Here is a 26,522-nt window from a genome sequence, read left to right on the forward strand (position 1 = left end):
ATATATATATATATATATGCAAATCATAAAATGTTGCAGTCTCTTGTAATACCTTTTTTATTGGACTAACAGAATTTTGTAGAGACAAGCTTTCGGGATTCCTCCCTTTATCAAGTCCAAAGCAAATCCTATCCCTACCTACAAAATGCTGTTAGTGCAATAGAAAAGGTATTACAAGATACTGCAACATTTTATGATTTGCATCTGCATCACGGGACTAATACGGCTACTCAAATTTACTATATATATATATATATATATATATATATATATATATATATATGTATATATATATATATATATATATATATATATATATATATACATACAGTGATCCCTCAACTTACAATGGCCTCAACATACAATAGTTTCAACATAGAATGGTCTTTTCTGGACCATTGTAAGTTGAAACCAGACTCAACATACAATGCTACAGACAGTCCAGATCTGTGAAATGTGTCAATGACTGGAAGATCTGACCAATCAGAATGGGCAATTTACAGCAGCTACCCCTGCTGTATTACTGAAGTGTATGCACTGACTGGTGTCTGGTAGCTCCCCCTACAGTACAGGGTGGTAAAAGATGTTCTGTACTCTTTACCTGTATTACTGAAGTGTATGCACTGACTGGTGTCTGGGAGGTATTACATGTTCTGTACTCTTTACCTGTACCAGAGTTATCTGCTCCTTTGGACATCAGGTGAGGACGGCTCCATGTTACATTTTTAGGACACTGTGTACTGTACAGGACCCTGAAGAAGCTCCTGTCCTCTTCATAGACCAGTGTTTCCCAAGCAGGGTGCCCCCAGCAGTTGCAAAACTACAACTCTCAGCATGCCCGGACAGCCTTTGGCTTTCTGGGCATGCTGGGAGTTGTAGTTTTGCAACAGCTGGAGTCTCCTTGCTTGGGAAACACTGACATAAACAGTGATTACAGCTCCCAGCAGATCTTTCTTACTTTTATATATAAGGATTTGCTTTATTTATATTAGTTATCTACTTATTTTTCTTTAATCCTCACTTTTTCCTATTTTTGGATGACATTTTGGTGGCTTCAGAACCAATTAACAGGTTTCCATAGAGTTATGGTCTCAACATACAATGGTTTCAACATACAATGGTCGTCCCAGAACCAATTAATATTGTAACTTGAGGGACCACTGTATATATGTATATATATATATATATGTATATATATATATATATATATATATATATATATATATGTATATATATATATATATGTATATATATATATATATATATATATATATATATATATATATATATAGCTTTATTTTTTCCTTAAGAAGTCCATTATAAAGGTGTCGATAATGCAGCACTAGGAATATATGAATTATATATATATATATATATATATATATATATATATATATATATATATATATAGATATATAGATATATATATATATATATATATATATATAGAAACAATAGTATTTCTCTCTTGCACCGTAATTCTCACCGAATATGTTTGCGTTTTGGTTGCTAGAGGCCGCACCTGCTCACACACTGGATGGTCCTTGTCACCAGATACACAAGACGTGGAAAATGACTTTGGCGTCCAGCTGCGGCAACATCACAAGATAAACCACGAAGATGGGAGGTTAATTCATTGTAAACACCGAGGAGCTGCTGAACCAACACCATCTTCCGAGGAGGGCGACAAGTCCATTTCCAAAGTATCAGGACATATGCATTTTTAATACACAGTTATATACAATGGAACATAAGATTCATGAAAACAACCCGTTTCCATGCACTTTATTAGAACATTTAAATGTCATTGTGGGAATACCCCTCACCGGACCCCTTTATTAGCTGGTGCAGACATGGCCTATCCATAGACAGGGGCAGACTCAGCGGACGGACACTTAGGACACAGTCCGAGGGCCCGCCAGCAGAAAGGGCCTACATTCTGCCCAGACGTCATCAGGGCAGAAGGTCATCAGGGGTCCAGGTCATGTGACACACAGAAAGGCCGTGAGGAGGACCTGCGAGGTGCAATGCTGAGTGTAATGGGGGAGATTTATCAAAACCCGTCCAGAGGAAAAGTTGCCCAGTTGCCCATAGCAACCAATCAGATCGCTTCTTTCATTTTTAACAAGGCCTCTGCAAAATGAAAGAAGCGATCTGATTGGTTGCTATGGGTAACAACTTTTCCTCTGCACAGGTTTTGATAAATCTCCCCCTATGTGTGGAGCCCCTGGAGCTTTTTCACAAAGAGTGTCCATGTGTTTCTACATATATGTGTATACAGGGGCGTAGCTATAGAGGTAGCAGTGCCATTGGGGCCCCAAAAGCACATTTGCCCCATAAGAGACCAGTATTATAATTGGTATATGGGGCTCTGAGGCAGATTTTGCATCAGGGCCCAGAATCTACAAGCTACGCCTCAGTCTGTGAATGTGTATGTGTGTGCTTATATATTAGTATGTCCCTATATAATGTGTGTCTATACCAGCGTTTCCCAACCAGGGTGCCTCCAGCTGTTGCAAAACTACAACTCCCAGCATGCCCGGACAGCCGTTGGCTGTCCGGGCATGCTGGGATTTGTAGTTTTGCAGCATCTGGAGGAACCCTGGTTGGGAAACGCCGGTCTATACATACCTGTATGTGTGTAAGCACTGTCAATGTATATGTGCAATGTAAAAGTGTGTATATGTATGTGATGTGTACAGTGTTGTCATGTATGTAGAGTATGGACATGTATGTAATGTTTACATACGTATAATCCAGGAACGTATTCAAGCTGGTGGTTTCACAGTTATAACCCCTTAAAGGGGTACTCCGGTGAAAACCTTTTTTCTTTTAAATCAACTGGTGGCAGAAAGTTAAACATATTTGTAAATTACTTCTATTAATTAAAAAAATCTTAATACTTCCTGTACTTATTAGCTGCTGAATATTACAGAGGAAATTATTTTCTTTTTGGAATGCTCTCTGATGACATCCCGAGCACAGTTCTCTCTGCTGACGTTATTATAATAATAATATCGCTTTATTTATTGTTTTCCTTAGTGGGATTTGAACCCAAGTCCCCAGCACTGCAGGGCAGCAGTGCTAACCACTGAGCAACCTTGCTGCTAAGCAGGGATGCTAAAATGGACAGAGATGTCAGCAGAGAGCACTATGTTTGTGATGTCATCAGTGTTCCAAAAAGAAAGGAATTTCCCCTGTAGCATTCAGCAGCTAATAAGTACTGGAAGGATTAAGATTTTTTAATAGAAGTAATTTACAAATATGTTTAACTTTCTGCCACCAGAAAAAAGGTTTTCACCGGAGTACCCCTTTAAGGACCAGGCATGTACTCATACGTCCGTGGGAATTTCGGTCCCTGCCGCGCGGGGACCGGACCGGGGTGACTGCTGATATCAATCAGCAGTCACCCCGCGCAAATGTCCAGGGGGGTCATCAGAACCCCCCATGTCGGCGATCGGCGCAAATCGCAAGTGAATTCACACTTGCGATTTGCATGATTCCAGGTCATTACGGGTCTATGGTGACCCTGTGAACCGGAATATAAGGGGGATTGCGGGTGTCTAAGACACCCACAATCCCCCTGAAGAGATAGGAGTGAGGTGGCAGGGGTGCCACCCCTCCTATCCCTGCTATTGGTGGTCTAGACGCGACCACCAATAGCAGATCGGGGGCAGGGGGGGTTAACTTTCGTTTTCCCCGTCCTGCCCACCCACAATAGGTGGGGCAGAACGGGGAAACGACAGAGGACCGGCGCCGGAGTCCACTTACCGATCTGCGGAGGCTGCGGGCGACGATTGGCGTCAGAGATCGGCAGGCGGCGAATTCGTGCAGCAAGCTCCCTGGATCCGACGGAAGCCGGTAAGTTGCCTAGCAACATCTGGAGGGCTGCAGTCCAAGATCACTATTTAGTGGTCTCTATAGTGTAGCCCTCCAGCTGTTGCAAAACTAAAACTCCCAGCCAGACAGCTGTTTGGGCATGCTGGGAGTTGTAGTTTTGCAACAGCTGGAGGGCTACAGTTTGAGACCACTATATGGTAGTCTCTGAACTATAGCCCTCAAGATCTTGCAAAACTACCATTCCTAGCATGCCCACACAACTGTTTGCTGTCTGGGCAAGCTGGGATTTGTAGTTTTGCAGCATCTGGAGGGCCACAGTTTGCAGTGGTCTCTATACTGTAGCTCTCCAGATGTTGCAAAACTGCAAATCCCAGCATACTGGGAGTTGTAGTTGCAATCCCTCCAGCTGTTGCATAACTACATCTCCCAGCATGCCCTTCGGTGATCAGTACATGCTGGGAGTTGTAGTTTTGCAACAGCTGGAGGCACACTGGTTGGAAAATATTGAGTTAGATAACAGAACCTAGCTGAAGGTTTTCAAACCAGTGTGCCTCCAGCTGTTGCCAAAGTACAACTCCCAGCCTGCATGGTCTGTCAGTACATGCTGGGAGTTGTAGTTTTGAAACAGCTGGAGGTTTTCCCCCCCATGTGAACGTACAGGGTACATTCACACGGGCAGGCTTACAGTAAGTTCCCTGCTTCAAGTATGAGCCGCAGCGCAAACTCCTAGCAGGGAACTCACTGTAAACCTCCGCCAGTGTGAATGTACCCTAAAAACACTACACTACACTACACTAACACATAATAAAGGGTAAAAATGTCATACCAAGACTGTGGAAATCCCCTACCCCGCCATCTCTCACGCCGTGGATCAAGGAGCTTTCACACATCCACCGCATGGAGGAGCTTATTGCTGACTCCCGCCAACTTCAATTAAAACACTATACTGTCTGGAACCCCTGGACCACCTTCCTGTCCTCTGCGGACTACACATCGGTTCATACTGACTCTTAACATAGGGGACTCTCTTTTGCTTTCCCCGAGCGTGTTACCCACGAGTACAGTATCAAATAGCTGCCGCTTGGCCTCTGTGTCCGCCATCTACCAAGGTATGTGCTTTCTACTCTTCTGCCTCCCATGTGCTTCCCCACTCTTTCTCTCCTCTCTCCCCTCCCCTTCCTCATCCCACCTGCGGTTTCTTTTTCTTCTCTTTCTTTCTTCTCTTTACCTCCCCTTACTTCCCTAGTCCCCATTATAAGATTAGATGGTTATTCATTTGTTGCCGCGAACACATCTCCTATCTAGAATTCCCCTCATGGTACTTTTCCTTGCAGTTTTCTCGAGTTTATTCCCTGTGACGAGTTTAGGGTTCGAACTTGATGTTTCTCACCATATTGGTTCACCTATGATACTCTGCTGGGGAACCTTGTGATGTAGCATTTATGCACCTGAGATGTGATGTTCTATGTGCTTATTCTTGTTTCATTTTCGGCCACTTTGACTTTTTCCGATTCATGTATTGTTTACATGTCATACATTGAAAAACCTTAATAAAAACATACTGTTGATAAAAAAAATAATAAATAAATGGTAAAACACTACATATACACCCCCTTACACTGCCCCCCCCCCCCAATAAAAATTTAAAACGTATTGTACGGCAGTGTTTCCTAAACGGAGCCTCCAGCTGTTGCAAAACAACAACTCCCAGCATTTCTGGACAGCCACTGACTGCCCAGGCATGCTGAGAGTTTAGCAACAGCTGGAGGCACCCTGTTTGGGAATCACTGGCTTAGGATACCCCTATGTCCACCCCTATGCAATCCCTAATTTAGTCCTCAAATGCGCATGGCGCTCTCTCACTTTGGAGCCCTGTCGTATTTCAAGGAAACAGTTTAGGGCCACAGATGTGGGCGTAAAATGATCAGTGGGCGCATAACAAGGCTCAGGAGTGAGAGCGCACCATGTACATTTGAAGCCTAAATTGGTGATTTGCACAGGGGTGGCTAATTTTACAGCGGTTCTGACATAAACGCAAAAAAATAAATACCGACATGTGACCCCATTTTGGAAACTACACCCCTCACAGAATGTAACAAGGGGTATAGTGCTCCTTAACACCCCACAGGTGTTTGACAAATTTTCGTAAAATTTGGATGGGAAAATGAAAAAAAAAAAATTTCCCTAAAATGCTGGTGTTAACCTAAATTTTTCATTTTCACAAGGGAAAATAGGAAAAAAGCCCTCCAAAATTTGTAACCCTATTTCTTCTGAGTAAGAACATACCCCATATGTGGATGTAAAGTGCTCGGCGGGCGAACTACAATGCTCAGAAGAGAGGGAGCACCATTGGGCTTTTGAAGAGAAAATGTGTCCGTAATTGAAGGCCACGTGTGTTTACAAATCCCCCATAGTGTCAGAACAATGGACCCCCCACCCCACATGTGACCCCATTTTGGAAACTACACCCCTCACATAATGTAATAAGGGGTGCAGTGAGCATTTACACCCCACAGGTGTCTGACAGATTTTTGGAACAGTGGTCCGTGAAAATGAAAATTTTATTTTTTATTTGCTCAGCCCACTGTTCCAAAGATCTGTCAAATGCCAGTGGGATGTAAATGCTCACTGCACCTCTTATTAAATTCGGTGAGGGGTGTAGTTTCCAAAATGGGGTCACATGTGGGGGGGTGTCCACTGTTCTGGCACCACGGGGGGCATTGTAAACGCACATGGCCCCTGAGGTCCACACATGGGGTATTTCCATACTCAGAAGAAATGGGGTTACAAATTTTGGGGGGTATTTTCTGCTATTAACCCTTGCAAAATAGTGAAATTTGGGGGGAAACACACATTTTAGTGAATTTTTTTTTTTTTTTACATATGCAAAAGTCGCATTCGTGTTTTGCAACAGCTGGAGGCACCCTGGTTGGGGACCACTGCATAAAAGGGGAACTCCGCTGGCAAACTTTTTTTCTTTAAAGCAACTAACTACTACAGTATTCAAAGGGCTGAAATATATCATCCGTTCAATGCACACTTCCACCTGACTGGACCTGTTGGCACAGCTTTTCCACATGCTCACGCCCTTTGCGAGTTTCTTTATCTCTTCCTCTCGCTGTCGGATAGTGACAGAGGATGTGTCCAGCTTCTGCTGCAGACTCTCTGTCTTCAGTCGGAGTTCTTGGTCCAATTGAGCAATCCGCACTTCAAGCCTCCCAACTGCAGATTTCTCTTTGTCCAGTTCTACTATAGCTTGGTCTCTGCTTTCTCTTAGAACCTTCATGTCCCCTTTCAGCTTTAAATGTTTGTGCTGCTCACTCTTGAGCTTAACAGAGTTCACCATTTATCTTTCCAGCAGTTCTGTCAAGTTTTTGACAGTATCCTCCAAGGACAGCAGTTGTTCTCTCATCTGCTCATTGTCTTTACTCAGCTGCTCCATCTCGGACACTTTCTGCTCGTAGAATTTTAGCTGAGCCTCTTGTTCAGAGAGCTTTATTCTCAGCGAATCCAAGGTAGCTGCGTGAGACATAAGGTGCGTTTCATTCTGTGCCTCCAGGCTCTGCACCATACGGGCCATTACCATTTTCTCCTTCTCGAGCTCTTCCATGGCTACCAACCTAGCCTGGTTATCACTTAGTAGAGCCGGATATGCCTCACGCAATACATTCACTTCTTCCTCCTTGAATGAGATCTGCTTTGCCAGACTTTCCAATTCACTCTCTTTGCTGGCCACAAGATCCTAGGAGCGGGACAGTTCATCTTGCAGAGCCACAAACTCATTTTTGTAGAGCTTCATATCTTTCTGCAGCTGAAGCTTCATTTCTTGCTCTTTCTTCAAGACAACTCGATCCGGCTCTTCACCTTTAGGAGTTTTTCTCCCCTTTAGCTTCAGGACAGTTTCTGGACAGTCTCTCAGACTTCTCTTCCACTCCAACACTTTCTCTCTGCTGCCCAGCAGAGACATCTAGGGCTTCGGGGTCTGCAACAACATCTGGTTTAGTGGTTCGACCTTCCTGGTAACGATCCATCTCTTGTCCAGGTGCTATTCCACATCCCGGATACGGCAGTGTCACGCCATCTTAGGGTTGACTTGCCTCAAAGCGGAGAGTCACACCGCACCAGCGCTCCTGTCGGCCCTGAACGCACAGGTGGACAAATGGCTGACTCCGCACCAACTGTAGATTGGCAAGGTGCTTTGTGACAAAGGAACAAATTTGTTCATGACATTGAGGTTGGGCAAGTTGACACATGTGCCGTGCATGGTACATGTGTGTAATCTGATTGTACAACGCTTTGTGCTCAAGTACCCAGGCTTACAGGATGTCCTGAAGCAGTCCAGGAAGGTGTCATGTGCCATGGCGCACTTGTCCACTTGGGCCTCTACTGCTGCACTTGTTATGGTGCTGCAATTTTTCTGGCCGCTGCTACAGAAGCGGCTGCGGCAATACCACATTTTTCATCCATGTGTACATGCCTAATTTTTTTGGCTTCTGCTACTGCACTTTTTCTGGTGCTGCAATTTTTATAGCCGCTGCTACAGAAGCGGCTGCAACAATACCAAATTTTTCAGGCATGTGTACATTACCTAATTTTTCTGGTACTCTCTGCTGACATCTCTGTCCATTTTAGCAACCGTGGATATTAGATGTATGCTAAGGGTAGCATGGTGGCTAAGAGGTTAGCACTGCTGCCTTGCAGTGCTAGGGCCTTGGGTTCAAATCCCACTATGTGCTGCCTCAAGGGGAGCTCTAACTATGTGCTGCCTAATATGGGGGGAATCTTATGTGCTGCCTAAAGGGGAGCTCTAACTATGTGCTGCCTAACATGGGGGAATCTATGTGCTGCTTAAAGGGGGGATCTAACTATGTGCTGCCAAAAGGGAGGCTCTAACTATGTGCTGCCTAATATGGGGGAATCAATGTGCTGTCTAAAGGGGGGATCTAACTATGTGATGCCTAAAGGGGGCTGTATATGCTGCCTAAAGGGGGCTAAAGCATTCCAAACCATTTAGGAATGTTAGGTGATTTATGCCCTTTATGGATTAAAACCAGACTCTGCATCAACTATGTAATTTTCCATGGGAGTTTTGCCATGGATCCCCCTCCGGCACGCCACAGTCCAGGTGTTAGTCCCCTTGAAACAACTTTGAAATCACTATTGTGGCCAGAAAGAGTCCCTGTGGGTTTTAAAATTCGCCTGCCCATTGAATTCAATGGCGGTTCGCGAACATTTGCGGAAGTTCGCATTGGCCGTTCGCGAACCGAAAATTTTATGTTCGCGACATCACTACCTGTCAGCAGTTCCAAAGTTGTAACCTTGCAAGCCACGAGATCATGTCTCTCCAGCTGGTGAACATTACATGCATTGAGAGACTTGTTCCATTAAAGTTCTTTATTGTTTTATGATTGTGAGGACCATGCTTCAGCCACCTAGAAACTGTCCAGTGGGACCTGTCTTCAAAACCTAAAAGTTCTGTGGACCACTATGTATAGAGCTTCAGTGACTCCATGTGGCTTTATAAAGCCTAATGTACATGGCATTACTGTGTGCATGATGCCTTAAAATAATAGAGATGTATCCATACCTAACCTTCTCATGAATTGGTAGCAAGTGAAGGAGCCACATTTCTCACATGAGCGTAGCAGCCTCTTTATTCATCTTATTGACAAGGCTTCCGGTAGTCGGATCTACACCTATCTGATATTAATGACATATGATTGACCTTTAATGTACAACAAAAATCCTGGAAATCCCTTTACAGCCTAAAATAACACAAGTTATAATGGGTTAAAACCTACTTCTGGGTTATTTTCTATTGTTTAGGATACTTTAATTTCTTTCGATCTTTGTTCTCTCAGGCAATTACTTGAAGGAACATGATGAACGAGCAGTGTGCGGGGGTCAGCTGCTCACTAACTATTCATTTGTTATCTTAATCTTCCTTACAATAAAACTATAGGGGAAACACAAGTTCAGTGAGAATATTTTATACTATCCCGCTATCCCCCACAGCCTCATCCTGGTGTATGCATGTCATGTACTGTCCGCTCCGATGTATGTGCAGCGATGCCGGCTCCGTGGTGAGGAACGGATTAAAGGCAGTCACTTGTAGAACACGATTATATTCCAAGCTGTCATTTAGAGCTTGATGTGAAGCCGACGAATCTCAGCTCCTTCTGCTGCTTTTACCTTCATCTGACAGAATTTATGCTGAATAAGGAAGAAAATAAAACAAACACGAAAGTGACCGGTGAAAGAGAAAGCAGCGTGTAATGGGTCATTTATCACCAATCCAAAATGCTTGGACCATGATAAAGAGATAGATGCAGAGATAGATAGATAGATAGATATGAGATAGATAGAGAGATACTGAAGATAAATAGATAAAAGATGCATAGTACACACTGAAGAGTTGTAGGAATGTGCAACAACTTTATTACTGAAGAAGAATGCAATCTTATATAGAATGGAAGTAACATTGCCTTGAGGCAGTGAGGTTATTCTTGTGGTGATTGTGTTGTTGTTACAGAACATGTAACTTGTAATATACTAGTTCTATCTGAATTCTTTCTGTAGCAGGGTTCAACACTTAAAGAGGTTTTCCAGCAAAAAAAAAAAAAAAAAAAAAAACAACAACATGTCAACATGTATAATAAAGCAATTTACCAATATAATGTTATTAGCCAGTGTACAGATCTCTCCATATTAGCTCTGCTGTCTCCCTTGCAGCTGTGACATCCCATCACATTCACAGCTACTGTCTCTGCTTCCCTTTCCCTGAGACCAGTGATGTGAAGAGGGGGAGCTCATATTACTGCTCATTAGATTTTAAGGGAGAAGGGAGCTTCCTATTCACATTTTCAATCAGAACAGGCTTACTGCTGTCTTATTTGAGATACAATTCCTGTTCCCTTTAACCCCTTAAGGACTCAGGGTTTTTCCGTTTTTGCACTTTCGTTTTTTCCTCCTTACCTTTTAAAAATCATAACCCTTTCAATTTTCCACCTAAAAATCCATATTATGGCTTATTTTTTTTGCGTCGCCAATTCTACTTTGCAGTGACATTAGTCATTTTACCCAAAAATGCATGGCGAAACAGAAAAAAAATCATTGTGCGACAAAATCGAAGAAAAAACGCCATTTTGTAACTTTTGGGGGCTTCCGTTTCTACGCAGTGCCTATTTCGGTAAAAATTACACCTTATCATTATTCTGTAGGTCCATACGGTTAAAATGATACCCTACTTATATAGGTTTGATTTTGTCGCACTTCTGGAAAAAATCATAACTACATGCAGGAAAATTTATACGTATAAAAATTTCATCTTCTGACCCCTATAACTTTTTATTTTTCCACGTACAGGGTGGTATGAGGACTCATTTTTTGCGCTGTGATCTCAAGTTTTTATCAGTATGATTTTTGTTTTGATCGGACTTTTTGATCACTTTTTATTCATTTTTTAATGGTATAAAAAGTGACCAAAATACGCTTTCTTGGACTTTGGAATTTTTTTGCGCGTACGCCATTGACCGTACGGTTTAATTAATGATATATTTTTATAGTTCGGACATTTACACACCCGGCGATACCACATATGTTTATTTATTTTATTTTTTTACACTGTTTTATTTTTTTTATGGGAAAAGGGGGGTGATTCAAACTTTTATTAGGGAAGGGGTTAAATGACCTTTATTAACACTTTTTTTTTACTTTTTTTTTGCAGTGTTATAGGTCCCATAGGGACCTATAACACTGCACACACTGATCTTCTACACAGATCACAGGAGTGTATTAACACGCCTGTGATCAGTGTTATCGGCGCTTGACTGCTCCTGCCTGGATCTCAGGCAAGGAGCAGTCATTCGCCGATCGGACACCGAGGAGGCAGGTAAGGGCCCTCCCGGTGTCCGGTCAGCTGTTCGGGACGCCGCGATTTCACCGCGTCGGTCCCGAACAGCCCGACTGAGCAGCCGGGTCACTTTCACTTTCACTTTAGAAGCGGCGGTCAGCCTTGACCGCCGCTTCTAAAGGGTTAATACCGCACATCGCCGCGATCGGCGATGTGTGGTATTATCCGCGGGTCCCGGCCGTTGATGAGCACCGGGACCGACGCGATATGATGCGGGATCGCGGCGCGATCCCGCTTCATATCGCGGGAGCCGGAGCAGGACGTAAATATACGTCCTGCGTCGTTAAGGGGTTAAATATAATGAGCAGAAATGTGAGCTCCCCTCTTCACAACACTGGTCTCATCCTGAGTAGACAGGAGGGAAAGGTGGGGGGGGGGTCAGGGACAGGAGCAGACTGCTTTCAGAGAGTGTGACGTGATGTCACAGCTACAAGGGAAACAGCAGAGCTGATATGGAGAAATACATGCACTATGGCTAATAACATTATATTAGTAAGTTGAATTATTATACTTTTTTGACATCATACACAGTTTATTTCTGTCACGTTGGGCAAGAATAGAGTGAAACTTGCCCACATCCTCTGTCGCTGCCTACTTGCGTACCCATCCTAAACAACGGGTGCACAACCACGAGGATGATCCCTACCTAACTATGTGCAGGGACTGTCGGAGTCAAAATAATAAAATAAAACAATACTGTAGATGTCGGGAACAGCTAGAGGCACACAAAACTAACAGAAACAAAATTAAATACACACACAGAAATCGGAGTAAGACAGGCCGGTTCAGCAACAGATAGAAAGTGAGGTACCAATACACAGAAGCAGAAGAGAGGTCACAAAGCAGAGCCGAGATCCAAATTAAAAAGTACAGAGAACAAAATGCTGGTTACTGGAAACAAGTTTCTTTCACTGGCAACTAGACACAGAGTGAACCAGCCTTAAAGGGGTTGTGCACTGCCCTGACTTTCGAAGCTCCACTCACAGCGTCTGGAAGTTCATTACTCCTTCCCATAGACTTCACGAGGGGGCGGGCGGCCGCAAACACGGAAGCCCGCACACAGCGTTCGGAGTAATGAACTTCTGGACGCTGTGAGCGGAGCGCACAACCCCTTTAAGTAGCTAAACCCACAGGTGCAGGCTCAGCCTGGTAACTGCTCACAGCCCAGATTGGCTAAGTAATAGCCAAGCAATGAAGCCAAGCCAAAGCTCAGGGAAGGTTAACTCTTCGAGTTCTTACAGTTTCGCTTTACAGCCACTTTAAGCAATATGGTGAGCTCAGAGCAAAAGGGACTAGTCAGCATGTTCCAAAACTGCAGGGTGCATGCTCCTTTTCTCCCACTGTATAACTGTAACGTCTCCTCTCATGTCCTCGCTGCCAGCGAGGCTGGGATTCGCATGTGTGCCCGCATGCGAATTCCAGCCCGTCACTCAACTCCCTGGTCTTCCATGTTCTCAGTCCTGGCACACATGCCCCCGACTCCTAGGGCACGCGCGCGCTGGAGCTCTGTGATTTAAAGAGCCAGTATGCCCTAATTAGTGTCTTCACCCGTTCCTTCCCTATAAGTCCTCTATCCTTCTCCTATCCTCCCCCTGCCCTGTTCCAGATCTTTGTTGCCCTAGTGCCTGAGAGAAAGCTACTGTTTTTTCTGTGTTCCTTTTTATCCATGTAACTGCTCCTTGTTCCGTGATATGTCCCTGCTACAGTGCCGCCTGCCCTGACCTTCAGCTATCCTGACCTCGTCTTGTCCTTATCCATCTGTACCATGCTTCATTCCAGCTACCTGTGTGGACGAGTCGTGTCAGGGATAGTGACCCGGGTGCCGCCTGCTGCAGCAAGACCATCCCGCTTTGCGGCGGGCTCTGGTGAAAACCAGCGGCACCTTAGACACTGCTCCCTGGCACAGCTCACGTCATCATCCATACAGGCCCAGAGGATCCACCACCTGCCTTGACCCTTACAGTAACATTGCGTTGGGCAGGGAATAGTGCTATCCTGCTCTCATCCAGATCCATAAATGATTGAATTCATAAATGAATGTGTTCTCACAAGATGCAGTGGGGTACAGCTCTGAGCAGTAGCACTCCCACTCATGGTATGCTAAGGGCTTATACTATTTGTGCCATGATTTTTTTCCCCTGCAGTACGGCCATAGGAGAAATTACCCACCATGAAGAGTTTCAATCATTTTTTCAATAAACATGAAATATTATGTGAGGTTTTTTCTAGATGGTCTATGTCCGGTAGGATGAAGTACAGTATGTGTTTGCATTGAAGTCTATTTTTTTATTTATTTATATTTTTTGCCTTTCTTTGAAAACCATGTAAAGAACCGGCCCACTAAATACTGTCACAGTTCATTTCTTTCACATGACAGCTCCAATATTAAGATAATGTTCTTGACGTTTGCCGGCATAAAGGAATTTTTTCAGTCTGCTCTTTTTTTCAAGTACGGTCTTGCTGAGCACTTGCTATGAGATAATACGACTATGAATGTTGCTCAGTGTGAGTTGTATAATTGGTCCTTAAATGAATAATACAAATACTGCCCTTTAGATTATACTCTCATTATCGACATTTATTAAGCTAGTGGGAGAGGTGAGCATTCTGCAACCATTCATGGAAAAGTCCTTATTATATGTGACACCACCTGCAATATTACTAATCTGGTGACAAACATCCAACAAAAATATCAGACAGGAGGTCCAAAAGGTCTCTGCATTAATACGAGGCCAGACATGGCTAAATGGGGGTAAACCAGGTGGCACTTCCTTCTATCAGCTAAAGTCAAGAGCCATATCCTACCCAGTTCGTCATTGTTACCCTCCACAATTATCAAGGTCAATTCTATCCCAAGGGATCTAACAGTAAGTCACCCACGAGTCACCAGACCCCCTACCTTAAGAAAAGTGTAGAGCCATGCTCTCTTATCATCATTCATCTCCAGCCGCCAAAGCGATTTTCCTGATCAGTGTTCCTCTTCAGATCCTCTCCTGCATCTCCTCCTACTTGGCCTTCCCCTGCAGACCATCTTGCTGTTATTTTGTTTACAAGTAGTTCATACAAATTGCACTGATATAACTCTTTGCCAGTGTCCACAGTATATATAGTGGGTGGGTGCAGGCAGTCACACGGCTGGGTCACTGGCACTGGTAGACTATATAGTGGAAAAACTTCAGCACTCCACAAAATTGATGCAAAAAAGGTGAATTTATTCCATCCAAAAAGATGCAACGTTTCGGTCGCCCAATGGCGACCGAAACATTGCATCTTTTTGGGTGGAATAAATTCCCCTTTTTTGCATAAATTTTCTGGAGTGCTGTGGTTTTTCCACTTTATATCTTATTAGTTCATCACTAGTCAGATAAATGACTCAGTCTTTCTAAATTTCCACAGTGAACTGTTTTATATTGATATCACACTATGAGATGTCACACTAAGCTCAATATGAGTTAATACTGGGGCTGTGCACCTCTTACCAGGGTCCTCGGAGGCCACTGCCAGCAACAGGCTTGCTACTGGTTCGCCATGTGTGGGCATAAGCAGCGTTCCAGCCATGCTTTGTTCTCCCTGAACCCTACCTCCTTGTGGTTTTTGGCAGGCTTTAAAGCTTTCGGTCAGGTGTAATAACAAAACTTGCTCCAATTGGCACTGGCAAAGGAGATCTAGTGTGAAAATGCTGGTCCTCACAATAATGTAGTTATTAGTTTGGCCAGACATGTTTCGTATTATACACCTTCTTCAGGGGTATATCAGGATGGTAAAGGATCTTTTGGCATAACCCCCAATGCCAATTGAAGGAAGTTTTGTGATCCCACCTGATGGGGAGCCCTAGAGCCTGGTGTTCAGGCTTGCCTTTTCCATAAGAGCAAATGATTCCTGGAGTTACATAAAATTGTTGCCTGATTTGTTTGGCATCAAATTTGATGGTAGTTCAGAGGGTCCACAATGTCACCAGTAGGCATTGGAATTTTTTTGTACTACCCAACTAGGATATGGCTGGCCCACTAAAGTACCCATTGACTCTTCTGATTCTGATTCAACCCACAACAATCCACAATTCCTTTAACTTGAGTTCTAAAATAATCTGTTAGTTTTTATTGATCATATATGTAAAGAATGGTAACCTCATGGTTAAGGCTAGGGCTGTACAGCAAATATGGCTGCAATATTTTAACGCAGCAAAAGATTGTCATGTTGTGTCGGGAAGACCCGAAACACACCGTAAGACGAAGGGCTAGGTTCACATTGTCATTGACGCTGTCCCGTACTGAGTCGGCATAGCTCTTTCTTTTGCGCCAAATGGCCCCAAAACAGGTCGGAGCCCAACTGACACCAGCAGGTCCTGATGGATCTCATTGACTTGAATGGAGTTTGTCAGGGATCTGGTAGTTTACCAGAGTTTAGTGAAGAAATAAAATAGTTAATGCACTATTTTTTTCCACTAAACTCTCATCATTCCCACAGACTGGCCAACCAAGCTCCATATGCCACAGCACAATGGCAGTGTGAACAAGCTCTAAGGGAATAGGGTTGTGCTGCAACCCGCAAGTGGCAGCAAGCATGACCCAACAGTAACCAAAAAGCCATCTAGGATAGACTGCTGGTCAAGGTCGTTTCCACCCCTATTCCTTAACTGTTATGCAACAATGAAAACAGCAATCTTTAGCCAAGGTGTAACTCTAACCTTCAGAACAAGCGTAAATTTGACCTGCACATGAACAGTACACAATAATTGTGGTTCCTTAGAATAATTTATTCTAGTGGGCCAAAACGACCCCATTATGTTCAGAGATAATTGGAGATTTTCCTACCCTAGGTGATGGAGAATATGGATTTTATAAAAGACAGGAGGCCTCGCATTATGCAGTTCTTTCTTTACTGCAGAAAATTAGCAGTTAATATTAAGACGTTTTAACAATAATAATAAGAAAAAACTTAGATACGATTAAACAGGCTAAGTGTCTCCTATATTATAAAAGGAGCTGTAACTGAAGTAACTTCCTCTTTCTTCATGATAAACTATCATGTATTAAAGTCTCAAATGAAATAACTTTGTGAAATCAGTAGAAGATAGTAAGTAGATAGTCCATGAACTGGAGGAGAAGTCATTAAAGAGGTACTCCGCCCCATGAAATCTTATCCCCTATCTAAAGGATAGGGGATAAGATGTCAGATCATGGGGGTCCCGCCACTGGGGACCCCCGGGATCTCGGCTGCAGCACCCAGCTTTCATTACTGCACAGAGCAATACAGGGGCCAGAGCATTGTAACGTCACACCCCTCCCATAGACTTGTATTGAGGGGGCGGCTGTGACGTCACGAGGGGGGCTGAAGGGTAGGTAGGTAGAGCTGAAGATTCAAAACAGGATCGACAGGAATGTTGTCAAGAAATGAGATTGCATCTGAAGGGAATTAATATGCTGAAAAGAAACACAAGAAAACATAAGGGTGAGTAATGGGAGGGATAATGCTCACCTCCTGCCTTTTATAAAATCCATATTTTCCGTCACCTAGGGTAGGAAAATCTCCAATTTTATAGCAAGACAGGAGGCCTCACATTATGCAAGTTTAAAGCTACAACTGTACACAATAAACTATATGATATAATTAATTACAATCAAGAAGAGACATAGAGACATGAGTTTCAGGTCTAAAATAAAAGGTTTTGAAGGTGGAGTCACACGACCAGTCCGTTGCTTTGAGAATGTCTGCTAAAGAAACACCAGATTTGGCAATTTTTGTGGAAACTGCTCTTCTAGTAGAGTGTGCACCAAAAGTAGATACATCAATATTAGCAAAGATCATACATTGTCTGACCAATCTTGCAGTAAGAAATGAGGAGTTGAGAGTGAGTAGGATGACAAAGAGATTTTGTTTTATCTTCATATGATTTAAGACATTGAACCCCACATAGCTTATCATTATGAGGGAAGGAAGGGTAAAAGATTCTTTGTAAGTCTGGGCACACACCTGGCCGGAAGAAGGGTCAGCTGACGCAAAACGAGTTGCCACCTGTGGTGTGCCCCTCCATCTGAGAGCCGCTGCTCCCACTCCCCACTCCATGAATTGTCTGTTCCTGTAACAACTGCATCATATCTCATGAAATAAAAGATTATTTTACCTGGGACATCTAACGTGGTGAGTGCGATTCATTCTTTGCTTTTCTATTATCCTTTTTCTTTGTAAGTCTGTTTTAGTGCATCTATGAATGTTGAATATAACATCTTGAGGAGATAAACACCTACGAGACATCTAAAGCTCTGACGTCAGATACTCTCTTAATAGAGATAAGACATAGCAAGGTAGTTAGTTTAATATAAGATAATATTTAAGGGAAAGAGCATAGTTTTTGTCCCAGTATGAAAAGAGATGAATAAGTAAATCAATATCCCGTGTGGAATTATATTTGGGAAGAGAAGGACGTTTAAAACGTATGCCTCTAAGGAGTTTGCAAACTAGAGGATGCTTGCCAATAGGGAAAGAATCGACAGGAGAATGATAAAAGTAGTTTGCTGAACTATGTAAGTTCAAGGTTCGGTAAGCTTTACCGGAATCAAAAGATGCAGACAAATAGTTCAAGGTTAGAGATATAGGTACTTGTGGGACATCCATATCCCGTTGAATGCACCAATCTGGGTGCCTCCAGCTGTTGCAAAACTCCCAGCATGCCTGGACAGCCAATGGCTGTCCAGTAATACTGTGAGTTGTTGTTTTGCAAAAGCTGGAGGCTCCGTTTTGGAAACAGTGCTGTACGAGATGTCTTTCATTTTTATTGGGGGGTGGGGGGGGGGGGCATAACTGTGTAGGGGTGTAGTGTATATGTATGTAGTATATCTGGTTCCTGGTTCTATGCATCTGGCTAGGTAAAAAAGGTTAGTGATTAGGTCCCACATCACATGAGAAACCTTGGCGTGGTGTGCGGGCTCAGGTATGTCCTTCATATAAGGATATACTGGCTAATGTCTCATTTTTACATCAGTTTTGAGGATTAGCTAATATCATTGTATATATATTCACCACAGGATTGAAACCCCACTCTGGTCCATAGGTGCGGGTCCTCTACCCCACTGTATGTGTGCACAATTGCACTTGGGGTTGAGCACCTGTTATCACCTTGAGACTACGTTGTTTTGTTTTTCTATATGTAGTGTTTCACTTTTTATTTTGTGTAGAGTAGTGTAGTGTTTTTAGGGTACATTCACATGGGTGGAGATTCACTGCGAGTTTCCTGCTGGGAGTTCGAGCTGCAGCAGAAAATTTTCCACATCTCAAGCTTGCAGTGGGAAACTCATTGTAAACCTCCGGCCGTGTAAATGTACCCTGTACATTCACATGGGAGGGGGGGGGGGCAAACCTCCAGCTGTTGCAAAACTACAACTCTCAGCATGCCCTTTGGCTGCCCGTGCATGCTGGGAGTTATAGTTATGCAACAGCTGGAGGCACACTGGTTGCAAAACACTGGGTTTGATACTTAACTCACTGTTTCGCAACCAGTGTGCCTCCAGCTGTTGCAAAACTACAACTTCCAGCATGTACAGTCTGTCAGTGCATGCTGGGAGTTGTAGTTTGCCACAACTGGAGGCACACTGATTGTGAAACACTGAGTTAGGTAACAAACTCTCAGCGTTTTGCAACCAGTGTGCATACAGCTATTGCAAAACTACAACTCTCAGCATGCAGTGACACCCGAAGGGCATGCTGAGAGTTGTAGTTATGCAACAGCTGGAGGCACATTACTACAACTCCCAGCATGCCCTTTGGCTGTCCATGCATGCTGAGAGTTGTAGTTATGCAACAGCTGGAGGCACACTTTTTCATCCATAAGTATAACTCCCAGCATGCACAGACAGCCAAAGGGCATGCTGCGAATTGTAGTTGTGCCTCCAGCTGTTGCAAAACTACAACTCCCAGCATGCTCTTTGGCTGTGCATGCTGGGAGTTGTTAATTAGCAACAGCAGGATGCGAACAGGCCTCACCTCCTGCTGTATCCTGCCACCTCCATTGCTCCTGCCGCTGCTGTCCCGATCCTGCCGCTGGCACTGCATGAGGGGACCCGCGCTGACCTCCGCCGGGGTTAGTAAGGCCCCGATCACCGCCCCAATCAATGGTGATCACTGCACAGCAGGACCGTGATTGGTCGAAGTTACCTCAATTACAGCTCCTTTTATAATATAGGAGACACTCTCATTGGCTGTTATCAGTATATAGCATGTTTGAGTGCACCATTGTATCTAAGTGTTTTCTTTTTATTATTGTTAAAAGTTTTAATATTAACTGCTAACTTTCTTCGGTAAAGAAAGAACTGCATAATGCGAGGCCTCCTGTCTTGTTATAAAATCATAGAGACATCAGTAGAACCCAGCCTGATATAGTCCCTGAAAGGAAACCAACAATTAGTTACCTAATTTCATTGGTCAATGACGTTTTTTTTATCTATGGACAATGTAGTTCCAATAATCCAGATAATGATAATTTGTCTCTTATTTTCTGAACAGAACTACAATCTAAGTGAAATTTTACAAGACGAAAAACAGAAAACCGAGTAATATTTGCAGGATATTTGGTTAAACTGTACCTATTATATCACGGAAAAAATAATGCTTAAAATGTTACTCACTAGGTTTATATTTCACTTTATATGTTTTTTTTATGTGTCTAGCTTTGTATTTGGAAAAAAAAAACTCTGTTCTTCTGCTCACTCATTCTAATATCCACTGCTCAGGAAGTGCCTGCCCTCACTCACCATGTACTCACCATTCTTCCCTGATTCCCTGATTCTACTATGCTGAGTCTCTTCATCCAATCACTGCAGGCTGCTCTGTAACCTCCTCCTCTCTGTTTTCATGCTGCAGTCTGATAGGACAGGAGTGAGCACAGAGAAGTGCTTGTCCTGCTCTCACTTCCTGGAGTTTGTCCCTGCCTGGGCTTCAGCTGGGACAAAGATGATGCTGCAGCCAGAGAGAATTGTGTTCTGGATGGTGCAGGGACCCCTTACTATATCTATAACATTTTTATTAAGTATATTAGAAAGGTTAATGTGTTGCCAAGGTGTAAAACATAGAAAATGTTTTTGATTATGACAGTGCCCATTTAAGAAATTCTTCCTGAAGCTCCTGTACTCTAAATTGAACTTACTTTTCTATGACCATAGTCTGGCATCTATCAAATCTCATTCATGCTAAACTAAAGGAAATTTAATGGAATTTTACTGTAAATAGCAACACAATTCAGAGGTTATGGGGTGTTGGGCGATGGCTCATATGGGTCCTGTAATGGGCCCGTTTTTTACATTTGCATAATTACAATTACTTAAATGCGTCCATTACATACAAACTCCTCGCCCGGGATAGTAAAATTAATGTGGATGTATAATGTGATATCGTAACAATCTAAATGGCTAGCGGCATAAATAGCAAGTGTAAACAGTCTGCCAATATACATTAGTGTCTTCTTCACAACAGTAATTGTTTGTCCCTACTCGGTGCCAAAAAGTTCTTCTTGGAGAACAGCGTATGTGTTCATTTGTCAAGACTGTTCGAGTAGAACAATATGAATGTCATATAGAAGTTACAGGATTCAACAACAGCTACTAGATATGGGTTTTCAAGTTTCAAACCCCACCACCCCCCTATATGACTTCCTGCTCGACAGCTATTGGTTACAGATTTACTTCCTGCTCTGCCCTCCCCGATTCTTGCACTCTACACATAATACCGGTGATATTACAGTGTTGGTTAGACTTCATCTGCCTGAACTAGTGATGAGCGGCATTGGCCATATTCGAATTCGTGATATTTCGTGAAAATATAGACGAATATTCGTCCTATATTCGCGAATTTCTCGTATTTGTTATATTCACATATTTGCGTATTCGAGGAAGAAAACAGTGAGGGGGTGGGTAACTTTACTATTGTTTGCTAGGGATGTTGTTGATAACCACTGATAAGTGTATTTGCATCATTCAAATTGGCCCACAAGTTAAAAGAAGGAATATGCAAATATGCGGAAAAAAGTGAACATTCGTAATTTCAAATATATAGCGAATATATTCGCAATATTCGCAAATTTGTGATATTCGCGATAAAAATTTGAAATGCAAATATTCACGCCCAACACTAGCCTTATCCACCCCCATCCGCACTTGATCCCAATATTTAAAGGGTAAAATGCTCACTTCCTATTGGATGGTTCATCCTGATCTCTTTTGTCTTCCAGGGGTTGGGTGATTTTTGGAAAAAGTCAGTGTAGTGCTGTTGCAATGCAGGTCAGCGTGGAGTAGTAGGCTTTAGATGTTATGTCACATGTGTGAAATCTGGTGACTGTGGAGGCCATTGGAGTCCAGTGATCTCATTGTCATGTATGAGATGATGTCATGTGACATGGGGCATTATCCTGATAGAAGTATCATCAGAAGATACAGGACATGGTGGACATGGTCAGTAACAATACTCAGGTAAGTTGTCGTGTTTATACCAAGATCAATTGTTACTAAGGGGCCCAAAGTGTGCCAAGAAAATGTCCCCCACACCATTACACCACCAGCAGCCTGAACCACTGATACAAGGCAGGATGGATCCCTGCTTTCATGTTTACACTGAATTCTGACCCTGTCATCTGAATGTCACAACTGGATTCAAGACTCATCAGGCCAGACAACGTTTGTCCAGTCTTCCGTCGTACAATTTTGATGAGTCTGTGTGAATCGTAGCCTCAGTTTCCTGTTCTTAGCTGACAGGAGTGGCACCCGATGTGATCTTCTGCTGCTGTAGCCCATCTGCTCCAAGGTTGGACGTGTTGTGTGTTCAGAAATGGTATTCTGCATACTTTCGTTGTAACCAGTGGTTATGTGACTGCCCCTTCTCCTCTGACATCAACAAGGCATTTTCATCCACACAACTGCCTCTCACTGGATATTTATATTCTCTGTAAACCCTAGAGATGGTTGTGTGTGAAAATCCCAATAGATCATCAGTTTCTGAAATACTCAGAGCAGCTCACATTTAAAGTCATTTAAAGGGGTACTCCCACCCTAGACATCTTATCCCCTATCCAAAGGATAGGGGATAAGATGTCTAGGGTGGGAGTACCCCTTTAAATCCCCTTTCTTCCCCATTGCAAGTTGTCATGATCACATCTACATGCCTAAATGAATTGATTTGCTGCCATTTAATTGGCTTATTAGTTATTTGTGGTAAAAAGCAGCTGAACAGGTGTACAGTGGCCAGACACTGTATAGTATAGTGTATATAGACATAACACATCACTGTCTTATAAGGGGTTCACTTATTTTTGAAGAATAATGGTTATCCCAGAACGTTTTACCTTTTTATTTGTTGATGTTTGATTTCTGCTTGTTCTCCACTTATCCGTAGGTCCCGGCGCTCCAGTCAGTAGCAGCAGGAATCACTACAGAAGATGGAGTCTCCATTACTGGAGAAATCTCCCAGCACTGTCTGAGCGGCTGAATACTGACATCTCATGGTACTCTACAAAAATTCTATCGTCTGGTGCTGACCACTGATGTGTAACAATCTGCCTTTCTGCCTGCGTTATAGTATTATTGGCATTGTATATTTTTTTTTTTAGAATTCTACGTGGACCTTCTGCATAGACAAAACATGAATCGTAATACAAAAAATAATATAAAAAATAAATAAATGGTGTGAGATTAGAATACAGAACAATCAGAACAAGTGTCGTCTTTCTCAATAGACTATATCTGGTATAGTAGACCGGCTGCTGCATCCAAATATCTGCATTACCACATAAAGGGGGGGGGGGGGGTGCGCTGTTTTTGGAAAACCTTTGAAATTTGACTAAAATACTTTGTTATTACTTGCATCTGATGGTTAAGCAATGGTCTTCACATACCGAAGCAAGGAGGCAACTTCTTTTATATGATACCATCCAAAATATATTGCGCATTTTAAAGAGGAACTCCAGGGGGATTTCCTTAAATCAACTGGTGCTGGAAAGTTATACAGATTTGTAAATTACTTCTATTTAAAAATCTTAATCCTTCCAGTACTTTTCAGCTGCTTGTTGTGTTGTTATTTTCCATGTCCATGTAAAGGAACTGTCCAGAGAAGGAATAAATACCCATAGCAAACATCTGCTCTGGACAGTTCCTGACATGGACAGAGGTGTCGGCAGAGAGCACTGTGGTCAGACTGGAAAAGAACTACACAACTTCCTCTAGAGCATACAGCTGCTGATAAGTACTGGAAGGATTAAGATTTTTATATAGACGTAAATCACAAACCTGTATAAGTTACTGGCACCAGTTGATTTGAAAACATTTGTTTTCCACCAGAGTTCCCCTTTAAGACATGTCTTAAAATTTTAGATGGGGTGACCATTTATTTTTATTACCGTATATACTCGAGTATAAGCCGACCCGAGTATAAGCCGAGACCCCTAATTTCAACCCAAAATCCCAGGAAAAGTTATTGACTCGAGTATAAGCCTAGGGTGGGAAATACATCATCCCCCCCTGTCATCATCCAGACCCGTCATTAACATCCTCATCATCATCACCGCCTGTCATCATCCAGACCCTCATCATCATCACCTGTCATCATCCCCTTGTCATCATCCCACACATCCCCCCTTCATCATCCCCTTGTCATCATCCCCACCCCCCTTCATCATCCCCTTGTCATCATCCCCACCCCCCTTCATCATCCCCTTGTCATCATCCCCACCCCCCTTCATCATCCCCTTGTCATCATCCCACACCCCCCCTTCATCATCCTCTTGTCATCATCCCACACCCCCCCTTCATCATCCCCTTGTCATCATCCCACACACCCCCCCTTCATCATCCCCTTGTCATCATCCCCACCCCCCTTCATCATTCCCTTGTAATCATCCCACACACCCCCTCCTTCATCATCCCCTTGTCATCATCCCACACATCCCCCCTTCATCATCCCCTTGTCATCATCCCCACCCCCCTTCATCATCCCCTTGTAATCATCCCACACACCCCCCTTCATCATCCCCTTGTAATCATCCCACACACCCCCCTTCATCATCCCCTTGTCATCATCCCCACCCCCCTTCATCATCCCACACCCCCCCTTCATCATCCTCTTGTCATCATCCCACACCCCCCCTTCATCATCCTCTTCTCATCATCCGCCCTCAGTGGTCTTCAACCTGCGGACCTCCAGAGGTTTCAAAACTACAACTCCCAGCAAGCCCGGGCAGCCATCGGCTGTCCGGGCTTGCTGGGAGTTGTAGTTTTGAAACCTCCGGAGGTCCGCAGGTTGAAGACCACTGCGGCCTTCGACATCATCCAGCCCCCTCTCACCCCCTTTAATTCTGTACAGTACTCGCCTCCGCTCGGCGCTGGTCCGGTGCTGCAGGGCTGTCCGGAGAGGAGGTCGTCCGGTGGGATAGTGGTTCCGGGCTGCTATCTTCACTGGGGAGGCCTCTTCTCCGCGCTTCCGGCCCGGAATAGAGGCGTTGCCTTGACAATGACGCAGAATTACGTTGGCAATGAACGTACCTCTGCGTCGTTGTCAAGGCAACGTGACTATTCTGGGGCCGGGCCCGAAGCGCTTAGAAGAGGCCTCCCCGGTGAAGATAGCAGCCCGGAACCACTATCCCACCGGACGACCTCCTCACCGGACAGTCCTGTAGCACCGCACCAGCGCCGAGCGGAGGTGAGTACTGTACAGAACTAAAGGGGGGTGAGAGGGGGCTGGATGATGTCGAAGGCCGCAGTGGTCTTCAACCTGCGGACCTCCGGAGGTTTCAAAACTACAACTGCCAGCAAGCCCGGACAGCCGATGGCTGCCCGGGCTTGCTGGGAGTTGTAGTTTTGAAACCTCTGGAGGTCCGCAGGTTGAAGACCACTGCGGGTGGAGAGTTCACTCGAGTATAAGCCGAGGGGGGGTTTTCAGCACGAAAAATCGTGCTGAAAAAACTCGGCTTATACTCGAGTATATACGGTATCATTATTTTTCTTTATTTTTTACTATATTTGATAGGCTTTGATATTGAGATATCCCATTTCTACATCCTCACTGAGGACATCACAGAGGACCTTTGCATTGGTGGACCTTGTATTATGTACCTACCCAACATTTCAATAGCTGCATGTACTATATTTCCAATTTTGGGATCCTAGGGAGGGTTTGATATTATAGAGATTTACATTGGCTTGAACTACAAAACAATGGCTGCCCAATGGTTATCACACAATAACGATAGCATCGTCAGCTTATGCCGGACCTTCTCATGGCCACTTTTGGCCATACATCTATGGAAGTCTATAAAGACCTTACTCTTCATTCCACCTATAAATAAACGTTTAAGTGCAGCAAATGCTTCAGTGTTGGATTACAGTAATTTTATTTCTATGTATACTTATGTACAAACCAGAATCTATTTCCAGCTGGGGAAAATGACTTTTCCCTCACATGGAAGGATGATTGTTGGGTGCAAAGTGGCAACAGATGATAAACATCACAGACGAGAACCATATAATATAAAGGGCGGGAGAAGAAATGTTGATTATAGGAGGAGAAGAAAACATGATGGATTGAACGTGTGAGATACAGACAGTAGAGCTACCTATATGTGGCAATGCGAAAAAAAGTGAGATTCACAAAACATACATATATATATATGGTAGATCCTAAGAACTAAAATGCAATAAAAGAGAAATCTGCTGTTACATTCGTACCTTGCCTAGATTCAGCACCGCATGCATACTCCTTTCAGCTTGTTCAGCAGCCTCCTTCATTGTCTTGACAA

Source organism: Hyla sarda, chromosome 1 (assembly GCF_029499605.1).
Source record: "Hyla sarda isolate aHylSar1 chromosome 1, aHylSar1.hap1, whole genome shotgun sequence".
In the NCBI taxonomy this organism is placed as follows: domain Eukaryota; kingdom Metazoa; phylum Chordata; class Amphibia; order Anura; family Hylidae; genus Hyla; species Hyla sarda.